Source organism: Galeopterus variegatus, unplaced genomic scaffold (genome assembly GCF_000696425.1).
Source record: "Galeopterus variegatus unplaced genomic scaffold, G_variegatus-3.0.2 Scaffold2412, whole genome shotgun sequence".
In the NCBI taxonomy this organism is placed as follows: domain Eukaryota; kingdom Metazoa; phylum Chordata; class Mammalia; order Dermoptera; family Cynocephalidae; genus Galeopterus; species Galeopterus variegatus.
Window position 1 is genome coordinate 38,533 of NW_007728523.1, and position 23,092 is coordinate 61,624.

The window sequence follows — 23,092 nt, forward strand, 5'->3', positions numbered from 1 at the left end:
AGAGGGACAGTGTGGTGTTTTAGGAAACTTCAAGTGGTTTGGCCTGGGGCTGGGTTCATAGGCTCCTGTGTTTGGGCGCCTGTTAGTGGGGTTGAACCTCAAGGAATGAGAAACTGAGAGAGTAAAGGGGTGACCCTCGTGGCTGGGCCTGCAGCCTGGCCCACTAGACAGAGTTCAGTTCTCTGTTGGTGTTAAGGGAAACTGCAGGTTTCCTAGCCAGGGAACCAAGATGTTAAGGGAACTGAGGAAATTGCAGGTTCCACCAGCTAAGGCTGGGTTCTTGGTGTCCCAAACAAAGAATTGGAGGAAACACACCAGAGGTGAAAATCAAAGAGCAGTTTATTTAGTAAGAGAGAAAGTACACTCGAGAGAGGATGGAGTAGGCTCCAGTGATAGTGTAGCTCAAGAGCACCAGGCAAAATACAAAGAGCAGTTTTATTTAGAGAGAGAGGGAGCACAGTCTGTCAGAGGAAGGAGCACTCCAGTGAGAGAGTGGCTCAAGAGCAGGACGGTTGCATTCCTGGGGGTTTGAGTCCTGCCAGCTGGATTTGTGTCATTTGGTCATTGATTGAATTAAATAGTACCCTACGTGGGGGCACAGCTCCCTATCTGTCTTTGTCTCCTGTCGCTGTGCGTGCCTGTCCTCATGGAAGTGGCTTTACTGGCTATCCTACTTGCAATCAGATTTCCTCTTCTGGCTCTTGTCCTTTTCCAATTTCCCACAACAGCATCAGTGAAAATGGGAAGGAATCCCACAATTCAGGAACCCAGATGATGACGACAATGCATTAGAGCTCCTGGATCAGCCAGAAGCCAAAAGCCTGGGACAGGTGTGAGAGGGAGCCGATGCCCTTATGGGTTGTCTATACTGTCAAATGCCACCCCAAAGCCATCTTGTTTGCTTGCGATTGTGTGATCAGCAATTTGGGTGGGGCTCAGCTTGGGTGCCTCGAGGGGCTGCATCATCTGGCAGCTCCACTAGTGTTGGAGGCCCCAGGTGGTTCCATTCATGGCATTTCAAAGCTCTCTTGATATGTTACCTGGAGCGTAGCTGAGGGTGGGGCACGGGGAGGTGGGCTCCTGCCGCAGACCCTTGCCACTCCCCAGGGGCTCCTCAATGGAGAACATGTTCAGCCTGCCTGTGTACTTCTCATTTGACTGAATGAGTTCTGGGACAGCCTGGTGTGAAGGACTACCACTGTCTACTGAAAGCTCACAGGCACCTAGTGATGGGGGTTAGTGGGAGGTGTGGCCACCACCAGGCTGTTATGCCAAGGTCATCAGGAAAAGAGAGGCTGCTAGGCAGCAATGTCAGAGGTGGGGCGCTTGTCCCCATCACTCAGAGGCCTGGGGGCTCCTGAGATTGGTCAGCCCACTCAGAAGCAGCAAAGCCTACATCAGCACTACCAGGCACAAAATTGGAGCTATGGCAGTTCACTGTGCCATGCCATCTTCCACTCCTTCAGCTGGTCAGTCAACATTTGCTGGAGGATGAAGTGGTTTTTCTCTCCTCATGGGCAGGACGTAGCCCCGTGGAATTGCCTCTGTGGCCTGCCCTGTGACACAATATCACCCACACTCCTTGGTCTTGTACCTGCTGTGGCAGTAGAGCAGTCCACCTCTGGAGGTCACATCTGTGAAGTTCACGCAGGTCTGCAAGAAGTTTGTGTCCAGAGGGTGGCACTGACAAGTGCACAACCCAGTGAGGCAGGCGTGCCCCACCCATGACTTGTCTGATGCCAGTCTCCTGCCTTCCTGCAGGAGGGCAAAGCAGGCCTCCCGACCATCCCTCTGGGAGATGCAGGCATGGGAAAGTGGTTACAGCAGCACTGCTGAGGCTCCAGCCTCTCTGTGTCATTCCCTGCCATGTTCCTCCCCTGAGCCCACACACCCTGAGTCAGCTGTTGACTGCGAGGACCCCAGCCTGGAGCCCTCAGGAGGCAGGAGAGGACTGGGGTCCAGAGGTATGTCCTACATCACCTAACTGTGGCACCGGGCCTGGCACAAAAGACTTGATTGGCGCTTGCACATCAGGCAGGGGGTGGTGCCGCTGTGGTCTCCTGGACTCTCCACAACTGGGTCAATAGCTGTATCCTGCCTGACATGTAGCACTTCCTGCAGCAAGAGCTCTGCACCATGCAGCAGGAAGTCAGCAAGGTGAGGGACTCCATGCCCAGCTGGCACCACCATGGCCAGTGGGGCGGCTGTCTGGCATGAAGGCAGGGGCAAGGGAGAGGCTCACCAGGGCTTGGGGGAGGTGGGGGGCAGGGAAATTACCAAGGCCATGGCTGCAGTGAGGTGGGGGGACAGGGATAGGTTTCGGGTGACAGCCTGCAGTCTCAGGGAAGCTGTGGCCTATAGGACTCAAGTTACTACCAGCCACCAGTTGTGAATGTAAGGGTTTCACTTTGGAGGCTGAGGCAGGTCAGTCTGCTGTATCCTGGGGGAGGCTTGAAGGCTGTGTGACTCAGACTCCCCTGGTTGCCATCTGGCCTCTTGGTGCCTATGTCTTATTAATCCCCCATTCTTTGTCCAGGAGGACTAACCCATGTCTGTGGCCTTTTGCTTCCTGGGTTCTCTCCTTGGCCATCAGAAACATGCGAGGCTGTGAGCACCTGGCAGCTCAGTGGCCTCTCCTCCCTGGCCCAGGTCATCACGAGATCATGCTTGGTAATCACTCTGAAGAATTTTACCACTTCCTCAACGTTGTCACTGAAAGGAGGCTCCACATCCTGGTGGTGGGGTTGGAGGAGGACAGAGTAGCCACTAAGCCAGGCCCCCAGGAGGCTACTTTCAATTCTGCCACATTGCAGAGGTGCTGGTATCTGTGATCAACCACATCAACTTCCAGAGAGTGGACACCAGTATGTTCTTGCCACAGCCAAAGGAGCTGCTGTGGCAGCTGGAGGAAGACGGAGTGGTCTGGGGCCACCTCCCTGTTCTGTGGCCCTTTTGAAAATAAAGCTGGTCCTCACCACTGTGTTCTGGGACACACTGCCTACTGAGCCTTGTGGCCTCAGCGTCCCCAAGGACAGCTCCTCTGGCTAGCATCTGATGGGGTCCTGGCCACTCATGGCCATTTTCTGATTCCCTGTTCTTAGGGGACTCTAGATCCACTGAGGGTGCCCAGGTGGGAACATGGGCATGTAACTTGCAGCAAGCCTTCCAGGGACCAGGAGCTGGGTGTTGGTGTTGAGACCATGTTCCATAGACGACCATGTTCCATAGACCCTCCCAGGCTCCTCTCAGGGGAATGCCAGGACACTTGAGCCCGTGGGGTTCAGTCCACCTGCCTCTGGAGGCTCCTTTGTGTGGCCCAGTCCCGTCCCTTCATCATGTGCTCACATGCACTGTCCCAGCCCTCCTGCCCATCTGGCTCTGCCTCTGTGTTCCCCGGGGCTGCAGCAAGGCAAGGAGGAGGTGGGCACAGCACTGCAGGCCCACACCAGGCGTATTTAGCTGGTGTAGGTCACTTGCATCTGGAGGCAGGGGAGTTGGGGGTGGACAGACACCTTCCAGGTCCTGGTCCAGTCAAGCACCCAGGATGGAGGAGTTGGTGCTGGAGCAGGTGGGTGGGAGGCTGTCAAAGGCCTGCACTCTCCTTCCCCACAACCCCCCATGACACCCCATGGCCTGTGCCTGCCCTGCCCATCCACAGGCCAGCCCCATACCCTATCCCGCCGGCTGTCCTGGCAGTGGCAGGGCCAGCCACTGAGCACAAGCTGATAGAACTTCCATCAAGGGAGTGCCCCATCAGTGGCCACCTGTTCCCATCCTCAGGGAAGACTGCCATGCTCCTGTCTGTCTGCTGGGCAGGGAGGGGCAGCACCTGCTCTGTTTCTTGCACTGGCTGCACATGGTAGGTTCTTTGTCACTCCCTGAGGGAGAAAACAAGCAGAGTCTGTACCTGTCCAGCCTCCACAGGGAACCCGAGGCATCTTGACCTGTAGCTCATGCACTGGTGCGTTCCCTTTTCCATGCAGGTCTCTTCTTCCCACTGAGGGGTTCTCAGGAATGGCAGGTGCAGCCACCCCAGCCCCACATGCAGTTGGGCATGGAGGACTGAGGTGCACACCAGTGAGAGCAGATGGCCCACCCCACCCCTGTCCTGGGCCAAGTTCCACATTCAGGAAAGGGTAGGGATGGATTCTCACAGGGCCTGGCTCTCTCCCCAGGAAGCCAGTCCTTGGCTCTGTGACTCTTTCCTCTTGCAAGGGGAGCCCCAGACTTCAGCCCTCCAGCGAGAATCACAAGGTATGTGGAGGTAGGTTACTGTCAGGACCCTCCCCCATGACCCAGAGTCCACTCACATTTCCAGCTGGTCCTGGGATCCACCATCCCCATCAAAACAGGGGAGGCTGCATCCATATCTGCAGGAGGCGGCACATCTGTGCTCTGGACATTACCTGCTGTGACCCCTTCTGGGACTGGCTGACCCTCTACTAGAGTGAAAGCCCAGGAAGACAGGAATTTTCATCTGTTCTTTTCTGATGAACTATGCTAAGTGCCTAGAAAAGTGTCTGTACACAGTAGGCACTTTATGTATGTTGAATGAATGAATCTCCACAAGCACTTCCCCTGATACCTGAGTAGGCCTGGGTCTCTCTGCCAGCCCCCAGGAACCCTAGATGAAACCTCAAACCTCTCTTATGAATGCAAAACAGCATTGCCCAAACCCAGGGATGTGAGGGCCGAGGCAGGGGCTGATTTATGGGGGAGAGGAAAATAGCCAATTTGAGCAACCACAGCCCTTTCAGGGGCCCTTTCTCCAGGGCCAGGCACTGGGCAGGCATTTTCCATGGCTTGTCCAGTCTTGTCCCTGCAATGATGCTCTGGGTCTGGTTACTTTGGCACCTCACTCCAAAGGAGCAAACATCTCAGGTGCAGTGACAATCACAAGCCACAGCTAGGCAGAGCTTGGTCACCTCTGTGCCATGGAGGGGTGCTGTGCCACCCTCCCAGCAGCAGGTTCAGCACCAGTTGTGTGGGGGTGAGGGCTCAGCAGGAGCACAGGAAGTTGGGGGCATGGGAGGGGTCACTGGCCAGGCGGCTGTGCTCGGTACTCCAGCAGCTTCTCCAGTGTGCCTACCTGCACCATCACCATGCAGCAGTGTCCTCTCTCTAGGGTGGGGTGGGGGGGCACATGGTCAAGGCAGCATCATGGACCAGCAGCTCCTGTTGACCTAAAAGAGACTGAGGTCAAACTATAGACTTTATCGATCCAATGTGATGATTGCAACCAGTGAAACACTCAGGTTGTGTCACCCTGAGAAATTCACTCCAAAGGGGACCAGCAGAGCTTAGCATTTTATAATCTCAAAATACAGAAGGAATCAAAGGAGAGAAAGACAGCTCCCCCCACCCATAACTACATCAGGTTTTTTATTGGCTTGTACACACCTATAGATTTTGAATTTTTACTAGGTTACATCTTGCATGCAACACTGTAGGATTACATTAAACATTGTAGGTTATTTTATTTTTTGGTGCCTGCATGTCTGAAACCATCTTATAACATGAGGACTTGATGGCTGGCTTACCCCAGATTTTCCTAACGCACTAGATTTCAGCTGACCTTGTTGGAGCCGATATTGAAATTATTTTTTCTTTTTGATCAAAAACATTTTATCTAAAAGCATCGATGATCAGCTCAGGTAGACATTTTGTTCCCTCATCACTGGGAAGACCCATTCCCAGGAAGTCATGTGCCACATAGAAGTAAAAGAAATGAGGCTCTGGTCTTTAGGTCTAAGGTTCAAATTTTAAGTAACATAGGAGTTGGGAGGGGACACTACTCAGGCCCTCTAGTTCTGTGAAGCATGTTGTTTCATTTCTATGCATCGTGCATAAACCCAGGGGGCATTTCTAGAGGGTGTTGTCCTCAAAGGGAGTGCTCAGGTTTTGATGAGCTATTTTTTATAATTTTAAAGCCTCCCTCAGATGTGACCAAGTCAGGATAATGTGTGAGGTCTATCTTTTGCAGTATCTCTTTATCACCTAGCAGTGATGGAGTGCTCAAGGTGCTAGGTGACCAACCTTCATATGCACCTCCCAGAGGAGCAGAAAGTTCCCTATAAAAGTATTCTTCTTGGGCCGGCCCGGTGGCGCACTGCTACAGTGAGCCGCTTGGGAGCGCGGCGGCGCTCCCACCGAGGGTTCGGATCCCACATACAGACCAGCCGCTCACTGGCTGAGAGAGGGGCGCAACACCAAGGGTTGTGATCCCGTTGCCGGTCCCGGTCCAGTACGGGCGCGACACTGAGGGTTGCGATCCGTTGCCGGTCACGAAAAAAGACAAAAAGGAAAAAAAAAAAAGTATTCTTCTTGGGCCGAGCCCGTGGCGCACTCGGGAGAGTGCGGCGCTGGGAGCGCAGTAGCGCTCCCGCCGCGGGTTCGGATCCTATATAGGGATGGCCGGTGCACTCACTGGCTGAGCGCAGTGCGGCCGGTCTCAAAAAAGGACAAAAAAAAAAAAAGTATTCTTCTTGTGGACAAGACCTTATGAGGCCACTACATATCACAGACCACTGTCTTAACACCCCTGCTGAAATTCTAGTCACTGAGAATACCCTGTTGGGTGGAAAGAAATGATTGCCTCTTATGTTCAGGGTGAGAAACTCACCTTCATGTGCTCTTCAGATGGAGGTTAGTGTTGAGCTTGTTACAAACAAAAAGGCAGAGCCAACTGCAATTTATAAGAAACAGCTGTTATGTTAAAGCATGCCATGTAATTTTATTGACAAGACAAACTGCCAGTACCTGCCTTGCCAACTGCAACCTGAACCCCACTCACCAGGCACTGGGAGGAAGAAAGCAAAATTTTCCCCCTTTGTATCAGAAACTCTATTTCAAAAGTAGAGACAAATCTGCCAATCCATATTACTTGGATCCCCCTCATGTGGCAGTGAGTGAAAAAGGCAGTAATCTTTTACTTAAAATTTCTTGTTAAATAGAGACAGAAAGACTCTCCTTCTCAAAGAGAAAAGAGAGGGTTAGGAGAAAAACAGCTCAGTAAAGACTCTGATCTCACCTAAACAGAGGAAGGTCCTAGACTCAGGGGAAATACACCCTTCCACACCCAACAAAATTCTGGAATCAAAGGGCCCAATGGGCCTACCAAAGCGTGAACTCAAGAGGAAGCCAGTGAGTCAGGGAGTTGCTCTGGATGACATCGTCATAGTCAGGAATGTTAACCTAAAACAAACTCAGGCTAAACATATAAAGCATAAGACTTATTGAACCAATATGACAATTGCAACTGGGGAAATATACAGGTCAGGTCATCCTGAGAAATTTGCTCCAAAGAGGACCAACAGACAACATTATATAACCCCAAGGCAGGAAAAGAATCAAAGGAGAGAGAGAAAAGGACAGCCCACCTTCATTATTACTTCAGTTTTTCTATTGGCTAGTACATACATACAAATTTTAGATTGTTACCAGGTTACATCCTACATGCAGGAATATAGGGTAAGTGTTACAAGAAGCACTCTAGGTTATTTTATTACTTCTCTGGTGCCTGTGTGTCTGAAAATAGTCTTATGAAGACTTGACTGATGGTTTCCCAGATTTTCCCAAGGCAGTACAATATAGCTGATCCAGTCAGAGCAAATTTTTAGTTATCACTCCCAAGCCCTCAGTGACTGTGGCCAGGAGTAAGATATTAGTGCCCCAGGAGAAAAGGGCCCTTATAGTCAAAAGAAGAATTCAGGGTGGGGGGATAATTTAAAATACTTGCACCTTCAAGTCCTTCATTGGCTGAGTGATGATAGCACCTCTTGTTTAAGAACATTAACCCAGGGAGTCCTCACAAAACATCCCCATGGGAGAGATGGGGACACATTTAGTGATGTCGAGGGGCGGCTCAAGGCTCAGAACCTAGAAACTTGTAATGCTACATCTGCCTGCTCTTAACTCTGCTCCTGACCTGGGGACAGTCAGGCCCATAGCTGCTGGGGACCCCTGTGGATGGAAGTAAAAACAGCAAATGCAAAGAGGCTCATAATCTAATATCAAGTGAAAACAGAGTAAAGACTCTGACAGTCCCACAAATCTGGGAGAAGAGGCAGTGCCCTGGCCAAGGCTGGGGCTGGGAGGTGGATGGGATGGCCCTTTAGGAGTGGGCCATCCCACCCGCCTTTGGGATTTTGGATTCTTTTGGGAGTGGGACTGCAGGACCCTCAGCAGGAAGGCCCTGGCAGGGTAGCCTCTGGTCCCTGGTTGTCTGCCATCTCTGGTCTCTGGGCTTTTATACCCTGGCAACTGCCTTCCCCCCATATCAGCCTCCTTGCAGGGGAGATGGAGTAGACACCCAAGCAGCAGCTCTTTGCCCATCTCCTGCATGGTGCTCTGCACACAGTGCTCAGCAACTGGACAGGACAATAAGGGCCCTGCAGAGGGATGTCCCCATGAGACCTTTTGCTCCATGTCAGGCCACAACCTGGGCTGTGGAACTGCTCTCCATCCACGTGGCTGATGCTTTCACGAAGGGTGACAGAAGAGCCACCTGTCACAGGTCAAAACACTGTCAACCAAAAATTCTGTGTCCAGCACAGCTCTATTTTAAAAATAAAGGTGTAATAAAGATATAGCCCAATTAACAAAACAGAGAATTTGTTGCTGACAAACCCGTTTTACAAAATATAAGAAAATTTTTCTGGAGCCAGCCCATGGCTCACTCAGGAGAGTGTGGTGCTGATAACACCAAGGCCACGGGTTCAGATATCATACAGGGATGGCTGGTTAGCTCACTGGGTGAGCATAGTGCTGACAACACCAAGTCAAGGGTTAAGATTCTTTCTTATTTATTTTTTTTTTTTTTGGTTTGGTGGCTGGCCAGTATGGGCAACGGAACCCTTAACCTTGGTGTTACAACACCACACTCTAACCAACTGAGCAAACTGGCCAGCTCTGGAAAAACAGATTTAAAATATAATATGAATCTTTCCATGAACATTTGAAGACCCCCCACTCATGTAAAAGGTGAGAAATAATAAAACAGCATATAGTTCAATGAAAATGGTGTAAACATGAAAAATAACAGAAAGAAACATGAGAAATCCAAATATGTGAAATTAAACAATATACTCCAAAATCACAAAAGGGTCAAAGAAATCAAAAGGGACATTAGAAAATACACTGAGGTGCTTAAAAGTGAAGATACAATATACAAAATTTTTGGAAGACAGCTAAAGCAGTTTCTAAAAGAAAATTTGTGGTTGTAAATATCTACATTAAAAAAAAAAGATCTCAAATCAGTAACCTAAGCTCCATGTGAAGACATTCAGAAAAGAAATCTAAAGTAAGCAGAAAAGAGAAAATAAGATTACAGAACAAAGCCATGAAATAGAGAATACAATGACAAAAACAGTAGGTTCATAAAAGATCAACAAAATTGACAAACCTTTAGCTAGATGAATAAAAAAAAGACAAATAACTAAAGAGAAAACAGTACTACCATCATTAGAAAATAAAAAAATAAATATTTACAGAAGAATAATATGAACAATGCTATGCCAATATATTAGATAATTTACATGGAATGAACGAATTCCTAGAAACACTCAAACTACAAAAACAGTCTAGAAAAGTTATCTGAATAGGCCTATCACAAGTAAAAAATTGTATTAATAAAGAACGTCTACATGCCAAGAAAAGCTCATGTTCAGAAACTTCACTGGTAAATTCTATCAAACATTTGGGGAATATTTAATATCAACTTTTCCCCATCTTCCAGAAACGGAAGTGCTAGAGACACTTCCCAACTCACTCTATGAGGCAGTATCACTATGACACCAAGACCCTTCAAATTCATCACAAGAAATGAAATATTCAGACCAATGTATCTTATGAATATACATTCATAAATAAAATAAAATTTAAATTTATGTTAATTCAAATAAAAGCAAAGAGAATCAAGTGACATATAAAAATAATTATGCTGTGTACAAAGTTGGATCTATTCAAGAACTACAAGGTTTGTTAGCAGCCAAAAATCATTTAATATAGTACACCATATAAATACAATAATAAACTAAATCACATGACCATCTCAATAGATATAGAAAACAAATTTGACAAAATTCAACTTTCTTCCATAATGAAACATTCAACAAAGTAGGAATAGAAGGGAACATCCTTGAACTGATAAAGAACACATGAAAAACCCTCAGCTAAAAACAACTTAATGGTGAAAGTCTGAACACTTACTCTGTAAGATCAAGAACAAGATAAATATATCCACATTTATTCATCATTGTACTAGACAGGACAATTGGCAACAGATAAATAAAAGGCATATAGACAGAAAAGAATGAAGTACAATTATCTATATTCACAGATAATGTGATCTTGTATTTAGAAAATCATAAAGAATTCACTAAAAACTATTAGAACTGGGTTGGTTGGTTAGCTCAGTTGTTAGAGCATGGTGCTAATGCCAAGGTCAAAGGTTAAGTCATAAAAAAGACAGCAAAACATAAAAGGCTTGTATTGAGAAAAATGTCACTGTAAAAATATTTTAAATCTCCTTCAAATGACAGAGTATCATGTTCTTTTTTAAATAATTATATTTTCTGATTATAAAAAATCAATTTTTATAAAACCAATAATTTTATAATTAATTATTTATAACTTATTTTTAACCATATATTTTCTTTCATTTATGTATTCTTTATCCTTGTATATATTGCTTTCTCTTTTTATATTACAAAATTCTACATCACAGAAATCCACTTTTGGGCTAGCCAGTTAGCTGAGTTGTTTTAGAGTGCAGAACACCAAGGTCACGGGTTCACCAGACACACACACACACACACACACAGACACACACACACACACAAATCATTTTTAAGTAGGACATATTGAATGTCTAGAAAAAATAATGTTTAAAAAAGCATATTACAGCATTAGTTAATAAAGCAAGGTTAGCTCTATTGGTAGAGTGTGGTCCTGACAACACCAAAGTCAAGGGTTTGGATCCCTGTACTGGCCAGCCGCCCCCAAAATAAATAAATAAAAATAAAGCAAGAAATTAGAACCTAACATTTAACAAAGAGAAATTGTTAGCTATGGAAATGTTGCCCTCTTCACTGAAATGTTTCTCTCCATCTATGTGTCTGTGTTTGTGTGTGACTGTTTCTGTCTCTCCCTACCACCACCAAAAGATGTCTTCTTTTGGAAAGTGAGGGGTGCTCACAGACAAGAGTTCTCAATGTGGTGAGTGGCCTGAAAGTTCTAAAAAAGGGCAGTGGCTGTATGGGTGTGGTGGCTCTGTGCCCTCTGGGGGTGCTGGGGGCTTCAGGTGGATGTGGAAGTTGAGATAAGGCAGGAGGTACTCTGAGGACCCTGAGACAAAACCCCTGATGCTTGGAACCCTCCTTCCACCCTGAGTGAGCCAGATGTGTTGGGATTTTGACAGCTGGGCAGGGACGGCATGGTGAGCCCCAAGGCTTCCCAAAATCCAGGGTGACAGAGGCCTCTGGTGCTAGAAAGTCAGCAGAACAGAGCCTGGCTGGCCCACTGGCTGTGGCATAAGACAGGAGGTGGAAGGTGCAGCGACGCGGTGGGGGATATTCCTGGAATCCCTCCCAGATTCCCAAGAATTCCAAGTAAGGATGAAGAATAAATCCAGGCATGGCCCAGCCAAGTGGCCACAGTGCAAGGTGCCACACTGCAGCTGTCCACCTCTAGGCCACACTACCCTGAATGTGACTGACCTCATCTGATCTCAGAAACTAAGCAGGCTTGGGCCTGATTAGTACTTGGATGGGAGACTGCCTGGGAAAACTAGGTGCTGTAAGCATTTAGCCTCCTATCCCCTCTGCATTTGGTGCCCACCTGCCCTCCCCATGTCTCCCTCGCCTCCTCCTTCTCCACCTGTTGTCCCTGCCCCCATCCCCTGTGGCCTCCCTCACCCCCTTACCCCATTGCAGCACCACGAGGCAACAACCTCTAGGTTCTTCCACCCACCTTGCTACCCCACCAGACCTGGGACCACATGAGGACTGCTGGGATCCTGAATTTGTGGGCACAGGTGTGGGCTCCTGCATCCTGGAAGCCCCAGGCAATTCACTGGGCTGCCCAGAACCTACTCCCAGTGAGAAGTGACCAGCCCTAATCTCCACCACCCTAGTCCTTCTCTTCACAGCACTTGGGCTGCTGTCCCATGGGAAGGACATTTTCTCTGCCAGCCATCCCTCTGCACCCACAGCCCCTTCACACATGTCCCCATGCCCTGTACTCTGGTCCTGAGGACATGAGAGACCCAGGCCTCAGGCCTTGGCAGCAGGATCATTGCAGCTTCTCTTGCCAGGCAACCAGGCACATTTAGCTAGTCTGGGGCACACGTCAGAAAGAAGATAAGCAAATGGACTCTTCAAATAACATACACTCTTTCTTTTTTTTTTTTTTTCCTTTTTGTCTTTTTTCGTGACCGGCAACGGATCGCAACCCTCAGTGTCATGCCCGCACCGGACCGGGACCGGCAACGGGATCGCAACCCTCGGTGTTGCACCTGCACCTCGCTCAGCCAGTGAGCGGCCAGTCTGGATGTGGGATCCGAACCCTTGGCGGGAGCGCCACCGCGCTCCCAAGCGGCGCACTGTAGCAGTGCGCCACCGGGCCGGCCCAACATACAGCCAGTGAGCGGCCAGTCTGTATGTGGGATCCGAACCCTCGGCGGGAGCGCCACCGCGCTCCCAAGCGGCGCACTGTAGCAGTGCGCCACCGGGCCGGCCCAACATACACACTTTCTTTGGAATGGTAGCATACTGACCTTTTGCAGTTTTCCGTTGCCAACATCTGGGATGTTCTGCGCTTCATATTTAAGGAATCCTTTGCTGGGTGGCACTGCTGTAACTACTACTGGAGTAGCTAATTTTAAGTTGCATTTCGATTTAATCTACAAGAAAAAGAAAATTTTCTTTATCAAGTCATACAGACATCATTAACTTCAAAGTTATTGTAAAATGTTCAAGAAAAGCAATGGAAAATTTGAAGATATTAGGTTTTTCTTAAATACTGAGATTTTTTTTTTTTTTTTGTCTTTTGTCTTTTTTCCGTGTCCGGCAACGGATCGCAACCCTCAGTGTTGCCCCCGCACCGGACCGGGGACCGGCAACAGGATCGCAAGCCTCGGCGCTGCTCCCGCACCTCGCTCAGCCAGTGAGCGGGAGCCGGTCTGTATGTGGGATCCGAACCCTCGGACGGGAGCGCCGCCGCGCTTCCCAAGCGGCGCACTATCCAGTGCGCCACCGGGCCGGCCCAGAGAATTTTTTTTTTTTAGCAGTGCATAACAGCAATGAAAAGCTGGAGGCATTATAAATTTAACTTGGGGACTTCCAGTTAAGATGGCAGAATAAATGGTCTCCAGCATCACTCTCTCCCATAAATCAACTAATTTACAACAATAAAAAAGCAATGACAGCCAAGCTGGGGCCAATAGAGCTCAGGAGAAGAGAAGGAGAGACCTATGGAGTGCCTAAAGGTGGGAGAAGCCACAATGAGAGAAAAAACTGCTCCAACCTTTTCCAATCCCAGCCACTTCCAGTCTGGAGCTGCTGAGTGTACAGAGCAGGAGCTGGCAAAAGCCACAACTGTGCCCTTTGTATGAAGTTACTTGGAGGCAGCAGGGGAGAAGAGGGCCTTGGTGGCCCCCAGGCCAGCAATACCACTAATAGGGTTCCCACGGACCCACACAGGACTGAGGAGCCACAACAACTGAAAAAAAGGAGCCACTCAGAGACCAGTGAGTCAACTCAAGGGATCAGAGCATGGCTCATCCCATAGGAAGTGTTTGGAGTACAGGCAGGGGAGACAGGCCCACTGGGGGAACACAGGGGTACAGAGCAGACAGCTGATCTGATCCCTAATCAGAGTAGGATCACTCAGAGGAGACTGGTCAGTAATGCAGAACTGCACGGACTGCAGTTTGATGAAAAGACTCAGGCCCAGACCAGTCTTTCTACATATCCCAGGTGCACTGGATTTCACTAGAACTGGAAATACCTATAAAGTAAATCATTAAAACCTGAGCTACACAAAAAGCCTTCCCCAGGGAATCAGCAGCAAAACAGCAATTTCGCTGAACCACAGAGCTCAAGTGCTGTTCCCACAGGAAGTTCCCCCATTTTAGAAGTAAGCAAAGGACAACAAATTAGTTTTAGCACAGAATTTGAGTGGTGGGAACAACAAATAATCCAACATAGAACTGAAAGAAAAAACCAAGTACCCACAACAAGAAACAAAGTTTGATATTAACTAGTGCAGGTCTCATTTCACCAAAGAACACCTATAACACCTAGAAGGACTGGAAGTCCCATGGGCTACCAAGCCAGAAAGGGGAGAGGGCTGGGGCCTCAGATATGTCTCCTGACACCCATACCCAGTCCTGAGGGTGGGGACCTTGGGCCTCAGCCACACCCACTCACCCAATGAGCCTGACCACCCCAGTGAGGACCACTGAGCCATGGCAGGAAGTGCCCCAGGCTCTCCCAAACTGGGGCAGTGTGGGGCCTCAGGCCTCAGCCATGCCCCCAACATGAGCAACCACCCCAGTGATGACCACTGAGCCATGGCAGGAAGTGCCCCAGGCTCTCCTGAGCTGGGGTGGTGGAAGGCCAAGGGCCTTAGCCATGCCTCCCTACATGAACAACCAGCCCAGTGACAACCACCTAGCTACCAAAGGAAGTGCCCTGGGCTCTCCCAAGCCAGGGTGGTGGGGTACCAAGGGCCTCAGCCATGCCCCTGACACATGCAACCAGCCCAGTGACGACCACCAAGCCACAGCAAGAAGGGCTCCGGGTTCCTAAGCTGGGGTGGTGAGAGGCGAGGACTTTTGCTACACCCCCCTGACATCTGCACCCAGCCTGGCAATGACCAAGCCACCACTGGAAGCCCCCCAGTCTCCCCTGTGGGAATGCAGGGAGTGCCACAGGCCTCAATCCTGTCCCTGCTTCTTCCTTCACATTTTCTACCCCTTTTCCCTCTCCCTCTCCTTCCCAACTGCTCTGCAACATCATAGAATGTAAAAAAATAATATTAATAAAACAAAATTTAAAGGGTATTTAACATGGGTGAAAAGGTTTGATTTCTTAAGTTTTCTAAAATGCACTCTGAGGTTAATGAAAAAAAGTAGAAATATATTCCTGAGAATAAATTAAGCCTTTACAAAGATGTTAGCTAAAATATACATAGGAAAGTTTCAAAAAGAACCCTCAAAAGATCATCAGGTAAAAATGTTATAAAAGCAGAATCTGAAGGATCAGCAGTTTTTTCCTTGCATAAGGAGGTGATATATTATTACTCTGTTATTATTATTGGCAGCTGGCCAGTACGGGATCCAAACCCTCGACCATGGTATTATCAGCAGCACACCCTGAGGAAGCTAACCAGCCAGCCCAAGGGGTGATATGTTAAATACAAGGTGTGCTTCCTTTCATATAGATCAAGGAGAGAAGAGTCAACCATGGGGAAGTGGAAACTTACACACCTTCCATATAGTAGAATATGCTCTTTCCTCACCCAATTTGTTCTTATTTTTTATTTTTAACACAATGTAGTTTTTATTATTTCCAAATATACAGAGAAAGTAGAGAAAACTAAAATGGGCTAATTGATTAAAACATTTTAAGGAAGTAACAATTAAAATTAACATCAATAAATAAACATTTGTAAATTACTGAATGTTTGCTTTGTTAATTATGGTTATAGAAAATGTATTTAACATAGATCACAAACTTCACCTTCCCACAATTATCAAAAATTCTGATTTAGCTGATAAGTTGAGTGAGGTTTTATAATACAGTCATGAATTAATAATTCCTATAAGCTTCCTGAAGCCCTCAAGAAGAATACTTCTGGTCAAAGTACAATATGGTATAAAAGATTTTCTACATTCAACACAGTATTAGCAACAGTCCTTTAAAGGTGGATACCTTATTTATGAGATGTTCGGTAACGACTTCTCTTAGTCCAGTGTAGAGCTTTTCTCCATGTTTATGCAAAACCATTGTATATGCATTTCTATAGAGCTCCTCAAAACTAAGACCACTGTTATTCTTACGCTGGATTTCTTGAATTGCATTTTTCAGAAGGTCCCAAATGCTGTTTACGTATTTTTCATCCATGGTCATCTGTGATATCCAAGAGAGAGGAGAGAAAAAAAAAAAAAAAAAAAAAAAAAGCAACAATGGTTAAAAATTCTTCTGTATTTGTCCACATAGTAAATACTTTATTATACAGCTATGATCATAAATCTGCATGACTTATAAGGAAGTTAACAATCTGTTTTAACAGAAATAAAGGGATACATTTAAAAAGTTTCTAGAGCTGATAGAAGCAATTTTTTTCTAATCCTTTAAGACCTCCCTCCATCCTTATCTATAGCAGAACTGTCCACTTTAAATAAAGTCATAATGATTTACACCCATAAATCACTTAACCTTTCCTCTTGCTCACCCTCCAAAATACTTGCCATGCCATCCCAACAGCCCACCTACTCCTGACACCCGGGCAGTTCAAAGTAAATGAAGAACAACATATACCCATTTGATCCATCTCAGTTTAAATTCATAAGCACAAACTACAAGGGTGCCTACCTGCAACCCCACTCCTACTTTTGTAGTCTACTGACTCTACTCTCCTAGATAATTTTATACCATTTTCTCCATCCTCACTCTTAAGATCACAAGTGCTTCCTGTTCCACTGAGAAAACAGAAACAACCTGGAGAGACACTGCACAAATTCCAACCATATCCACCAACCTATTTAGTTTTATGCCAATTCTGCTAGTTCATGCACTCCAAGTGCGAAGTTCTCGTACTCCAGTATAGGGACTAGAAAAATAGGCATCATCTAACAACCTATTAGAAATGCAGAATTTCAGGCCCCACCCCAGACCGACAGAAACAGTATCTGCATTTTAACAAGAACCCCAAATAATACATACAGAAAATGAAGTTTGACAAGTATGAGTACTTCTCTAGTTCTATCCCAAATCACCTATTCGAAGACCTCCCTTTAGCAATCACCCTTTCTCAGCATCAATATTTTTCCTCCCTGCTTGATAATTTCCATCCGCATTCGAAACTGTCAGATTTTCATCTTAAAAACAAACAAACTCTCACAACCACAAGTACTCCTCCAGAACCATATTATTTCTCTTTCCAATTACAGCAAAATCACAAGCAGGCGGAGGGGGAGATTTCTACATTCACTGTCTCCAAGTCCACCTTTCCATTATATCTTGAATCCATACCACTAAGGCTTTCATCTCTATCATTTCATCGAAATTACTCTTGAAAAGGTCACGAGTAACTTTACATTGCTAAATCTAATGGTCAAAGTCTCAGTTCTCATTTTACTTGGTGTATCTGGCAGTGTTTGAAAGAACTGATCATTCCTACTCCTTGAAACAGATTCTTCACTTACTTTCCAAGCACAACAATCTCTTGTTTTTCTTCCTATTTCACTGGCTCTTATTTGTCAGTCTGCTTTACCACTCATCACCACAACCTTCAATCCTAAAGTTCAGGTTCTGGATCTCCTGTCTAGCCACACTCAGTTTCTAATGGAGTTGATCTCATCTATTTTCATGGCTTTAAGTCAATCTCAAAATTTATTTATTCTGTTTGGCCCTCTCCCCTGCATACCAGAGTCATACATCCAGCTATCTACTCAATGTTTCTACTTGAATGTTGAGTAGGCATCTCGAACTTACCAAGTCTAATACAGAAGTCCTAATCTTTTTCTCTAATCTGCTTCTGCAATCTTTTCCAACTGAGCAAATGTCTACCCCAGTCTTCCAGTTGCTACGATCAAAAAGCTTGTAATCATCTTTAACTACTCCTTCACCTCACTTCTAATCCAAGAGGAAACCCTGTTGTCTCTACCTTCAAAATACATCCAGAATACAACTTCTCAACACTGCCACTGCTACTACCCTGGTCCAAACCACTATCATCTCTCAGATTATTCCAACAACTTCTTAACTGGTCTCCATTTCTGCTCTTGGCCTACTACCATAGAGCAGCCAGAGCAATCTTCTGAAAACATAAATCATCTCACTCATCTGTTCACAGCCTCAAATGACTTCTCATTTCCCTTGGAATTAAAGCCAAAGTCCTTACAATGTCTGATAAAGCTATAATTGATCTGATAATCTCTTGACTTCATCTATTTCCTCCCTTGCTCACTCTGCTTCATGCACACCAGCCTCCTTGCTATTCCTTAGAATACATCAAACAAGCTCATTTCAATGTATTTGCTACTCTCCGTCTGGAATGTTCTCTCAGATATCCACATGGCTCAAACCTCTGCTTAACTGTCACCTTAAAATGAAGTTTTAAATGCCCACCTTACTTATAATACCAGCTTCCCCTCACTACAGACCCACAGCTCTAACCCCACACATTCATTCTTTTCCTGATCTCCCTCCCTCCAGCCAAATGTCAACTTCATGAAGGCACGGATATTTTTCACTGCTGAATTCTTCAGCCCCTAAAACAATACCTGGCCCATAACAAGCACTCATGGTTGCTGCCTGAATGATTTTCTGCTAGATTTTATGCCACATAAAATCTACAAGTTATGCATTTACAACCTGGGTAACACTGGTCAGCTTCACACATACTCTGATCTGAACTGGATAAAAATTACCTAGTTAGTGGAATCCTCTCCAAATCATGTCTGATGTGTATGAATATGAAAGAGGAAAAAGTAGGCAAAATAGTTCTTTTAGTCACCGTAGCAGTAAAATACCAGCTCAGCTCTGAATCAAGAGGATCCTAAGCAGATCTGAGTAGTATTATTCTAAACATTTCTGGAGAGCTTTAAAAGGAACTCTTTAACAGAGCAACTTCTTTCCTTTCACCCAAATCCTACTCAAATCCTAGGTCTGTTAAAGACTTATCAAATGATCTTAAGAGAATTTACCCCTACACCTAAACTGCTACCTATAGGATATCATCCATATAAAATGTAAAGATGTGGCCATCTCACTTTTCACAAATAAAAGATACAAGCCCACGTGACGATGGCCTCAAATACTCCACGTATGTGCAATGTGCTTTTAGTTTGCTGACAGCATATGCTAAGACACTAACCCTTGATATTAAATAACAAACCAGAATATTCTGAACAATTTCAAAAAAAAGGACAAAGTTAACGTAGACTTTAAACCCCATATAATAGTTGAGCAAAACATCAAATGATCTTTGCAGGCTCTATAACATAACAGCCTATGAAAGCTAGAAAAAGTATTAAAAGGTCTCTACCCACAGTAAATTACTGAATTTTTTATCAGAAACTAAAGAATCTTTTAAATATAAACCAAGCGATTCAAATATTGTACAAGTACTCTCAATTATGATAAAAGAACCACTTTCATATATAGAAATTAAGAGTTGTTTTATAATGCAAGATTTGTATGTAGTATTTTTTTTCTCAGTATTCAACAAGCCTTATGCTGTAGATAGAGCAGAGATGGGGCCACAGGACAACAATGTTCCTTCTGGAGTCTAAGGTAAAAAAAAAAAAAAAATCAAACAAATGAGAAGAAAACAGACCCAGACAGACTAAAGAGACTTACCCAAAATCACAGAGCTGGGATTAGAACTCATGTATCCTGAAATCTAGTCCAAACCATTGGACTCACCTCACATTCTACTGTGCTAATATGGTCAAGTAATATCACAGTGTGAGTCACTGATTATCTTGGTAAACAGAGTATGGTATATTAGGAGAGAACATAGGTTTGCTGTCAGACAGGCCTGGATTTGTGTCACAGTTTTGTTATTCACAAGCCATGTGACCTTGGGCAAATTATTTAACTCCTCTACATCTTGATTTCTTCACTTGTAAAATGGATTTATTAATAACAGTATCTATCTCAAAGGACTGTCATGAAGATTAAATGAGAATGTCAGTAGACTTAGCCCAGCCCAGGGCACAGTATAATTCCTCATGCATTGACTAACAAAAGTGCCCAACCGAACACACAGCTATAGGCATCAAGTAAGTGTCAGAAAGAAATACAGCTTTTCAAGCTTAGCAAATAAACGGATATATGAACTAAAACAAAAGCACCTTAAGACTACAACTATGCTAAATGCAAATCAATATAATGTAGCTTTCTTTGGGAAACATTACTCCCCTATACCTCATGTATCCTACTTTTCCAGAGACATTTAAATCATTTCCATCCCCAGAACTCTGTCCTTGACTCTTTCTAATCTATACGGGGTCCCTTATGCAGTTTTCATTAATTATCATGGTTACAACTGTTATCCATACATGTAGGGTTCTACAGCTTGAGACTCCAGATTGGCTGCAAGGGAGGTTCCTAAAACTATATACAAATTTTTGTAAATATAATGTGTTTACTTCTTTTTTGGAGGGTGGGGTCCCAAGCTTTTTTCAAATTTCCAAAGAAGTTTGGCCTACATCTTAAAACAGATAAATTACTAGCTTATACATTATGGCTCTCTAATCTATGCTACCAGCTCAGATTTCCTCCAAAAGCCTAGAACTTGAGTATTCAACTGCACATCCCCAGCTAAACGCTCCAGACACAGATCAAACTATGTCCAAAATTCCTGGTGAACTCACTACCCAAACCTGCCCCAAAATTCCTGTATTCTCTAATTCAGTCATGGCAACACAAACCACCTAATTATATAAGCTAGAAGCACAGGCCTCATTTTATTCTTTCCTTTCTCCTCTCATCCCGTTCTCATCCAAACATCAAGTGCTAATGGCATTATCTCAAATACTATTGCCCTAAAACTTTCACCTAGATCACTGCAAGTTTTAGGTCAGTAGTATTTGAGATGAAAGAATGGGACATATTTGAGAAACATCTTGGGCCTAATACCTGGAGCATTTGGTTGGTTGTATCTGGTTGGAATACTGTCATCATGAACTCCAACCTCGTGGAATCTATCTTCCTCAAAATCACCAATAAAAAAACAGCATGAGCAGCATGCCCCTGCTCAAAACCTTTCTATGGGGGATGAGGAGAAAGACAACAACAACATAACACCCTTCAAGCTCTAGTCTATGCCTCCCTCTACGCTCTCCACGCACTACTACCTGTCTTTCACTTACTACCTAACAACATTAAACCAATGAGAATTCACAATAAATACACAACTTGCTGTTTCTCACTGCCACAGAACCTTCTCCACTCATTGCCCCCCATGTCTTCTTTATGTTCCCGTCTTCTGCCTCTTCTTTATCTGACTCTTTACATATCCTCTGAATACACAACTCAGGTGTCATATCCTCCAGGAATCCTTCCCTGACCTCCTCAAGCAAAGTTAGACTCCTCGGCTCTTCCACAACCAGGTTATTATCTATCACTACACTCCTCCCATAGCGCTTCATGATTTGTTTGAGCATATTCTTCCACTAGACTATCAGTTCTTAAGGGATTGTGCATTTCTCTTCAATGCCATTTAGAAGGCTGCAAAACAAATGTCTGCTGAATGAATACTATTTTACCCGTGTTACGTCAATGTAATGCAATTTTGAAAACACAAACATTTTGATTATTAGGCACAACGATATTGAAAAACATTTGAATGTGATCATCTACAGCAATTAATCTAATTTTTAAATAATCAAATGTCTTTCAAATAGAAATAAGGTACAATAATATACAAGCGACAGACTCTCAAATTTTATACATCAAGTAGTATTTTCAGATTTTCCCATTAACCTAACCGAAGGCCTCAAAAGGCTGCTTAATCAATCACTTATTTCATAAATAAATGTTAACTGGGAAGGAAATAGTGGACAGAAAAGGCCCTTCAGGAAAGGATCAATGAGATACAATAGTTCCCTAAACAAACAAGTTCTAAAACAAAACAACAAATAAAATAGGTTTCAAGTACAGATTCCTACACATGCATGAATTGGTCTTGGCATCAAACGAACATGTCAACAACAATGGGAAAAATATTATTGATATCTGGTTGGAATACTGTCATCATGAACTCCAACCTCGTGGAATCTATCTTCCTCAAAATAACCAATAAAAAAACAGCATGAGCAGCATGCCCCTGCTCAAAACCTTTCTATGGGGGATGAGGAGAGAGACAACAACAACATAACACCCTTCAAGCTCTAGTCTATGCCTCCCTCTACGCTCTCCACGCACTACTACCTGTCTTTCATTTACTACCTAACAACATTAAACCAATGAGAATTCACAATAAATACACAACTTGCTGTTTCTCACTGCCACAGAACCTTCTCCACTCATTGCCCCCCATGTCTTCTTTATGTTCCCGTCTTCTGCCTCTTCTTTATCTGACTCTTTACATATCCTCTGAATACACAACTCAGGTGTCATATCCTCCAGGAATCCTTCCCTGACCTCCTCAAGCAAAGTTAGACTCCTCGGCTCTTCCACAACCAGGTTATTATCTATCACTACACTCCTCCCATAGCGCTTCATGATTTGTTTGAGCATATTCTTCCACTAGACTATCAGTTCTTAAGGGATTGTGCATTTCTCTTCAATGCCATTTAGAAGGCTGCAAAACAAATGTCTGCTGAATGAATACTATTTTACCCGTGTTACGTCAATGTAATGCAATTTTGAAAACACAAACATTTTGATTATTAGGCACAACGATATTGAAAAACATTTGAATGTGATCATCTACAGCAATTAATCTAATTTTTAAATAATCAAATGTCTTTCAAATAGAAATAAGGTACAATAATATACAAGCGACAGACTCTCAAATTTTATACATCAAGTAGTATTTTCAGATTTTCCCATTAACCTAACCGAAGGCCTCAAAAGGCTGCTTAATCAATCACTTATTTCATAAATAAATGTTAACTGGGAAGGAAATAGTGGACAGAAAAGGCCCTTCAGGAAAGGATCAATGAGATACAATAGTTCCCTAAACAAACAAGTTCTAAAACAAAACAACAAATAAAATAGGTTTCAAGTACAGATTCCTACACATGCATGAATTGGTCTTGGCATCAAACGAACATGTCAACAACAATGGGAAAAATATTATTGATGAACTTTAATCTCTCACTCACCCATCCTTGATACATAAACAACATTAA

The 23,092-nt window shown here is 44.7% G+C and overlaps 1 long non-coding RNA gene across 1 annotated transcript; it reads right to left on the reverse strand.

Moving 5' to 3' along the window:
- Nucleotides 1–321: 321 nt before the first annotated feature.
- LOC103597759 lies at nt 322–12,896 on the reverse strand. Its single transcript, XR_551130.1, has 4 exons — nt 12,776–12,896; nt 6,623–6,685; nt 5,090–5,183; nt 322–3,878 (listed from the first exon to the last, which is right to left on the reverse strand). It is a non-coding gene; the product is annotated as an uncharacterized LOC103597759 (long non-coding RNA).
- Between the last annotated feature and the right edge of the window lie 10,196 nt (nt 12,897–23,092).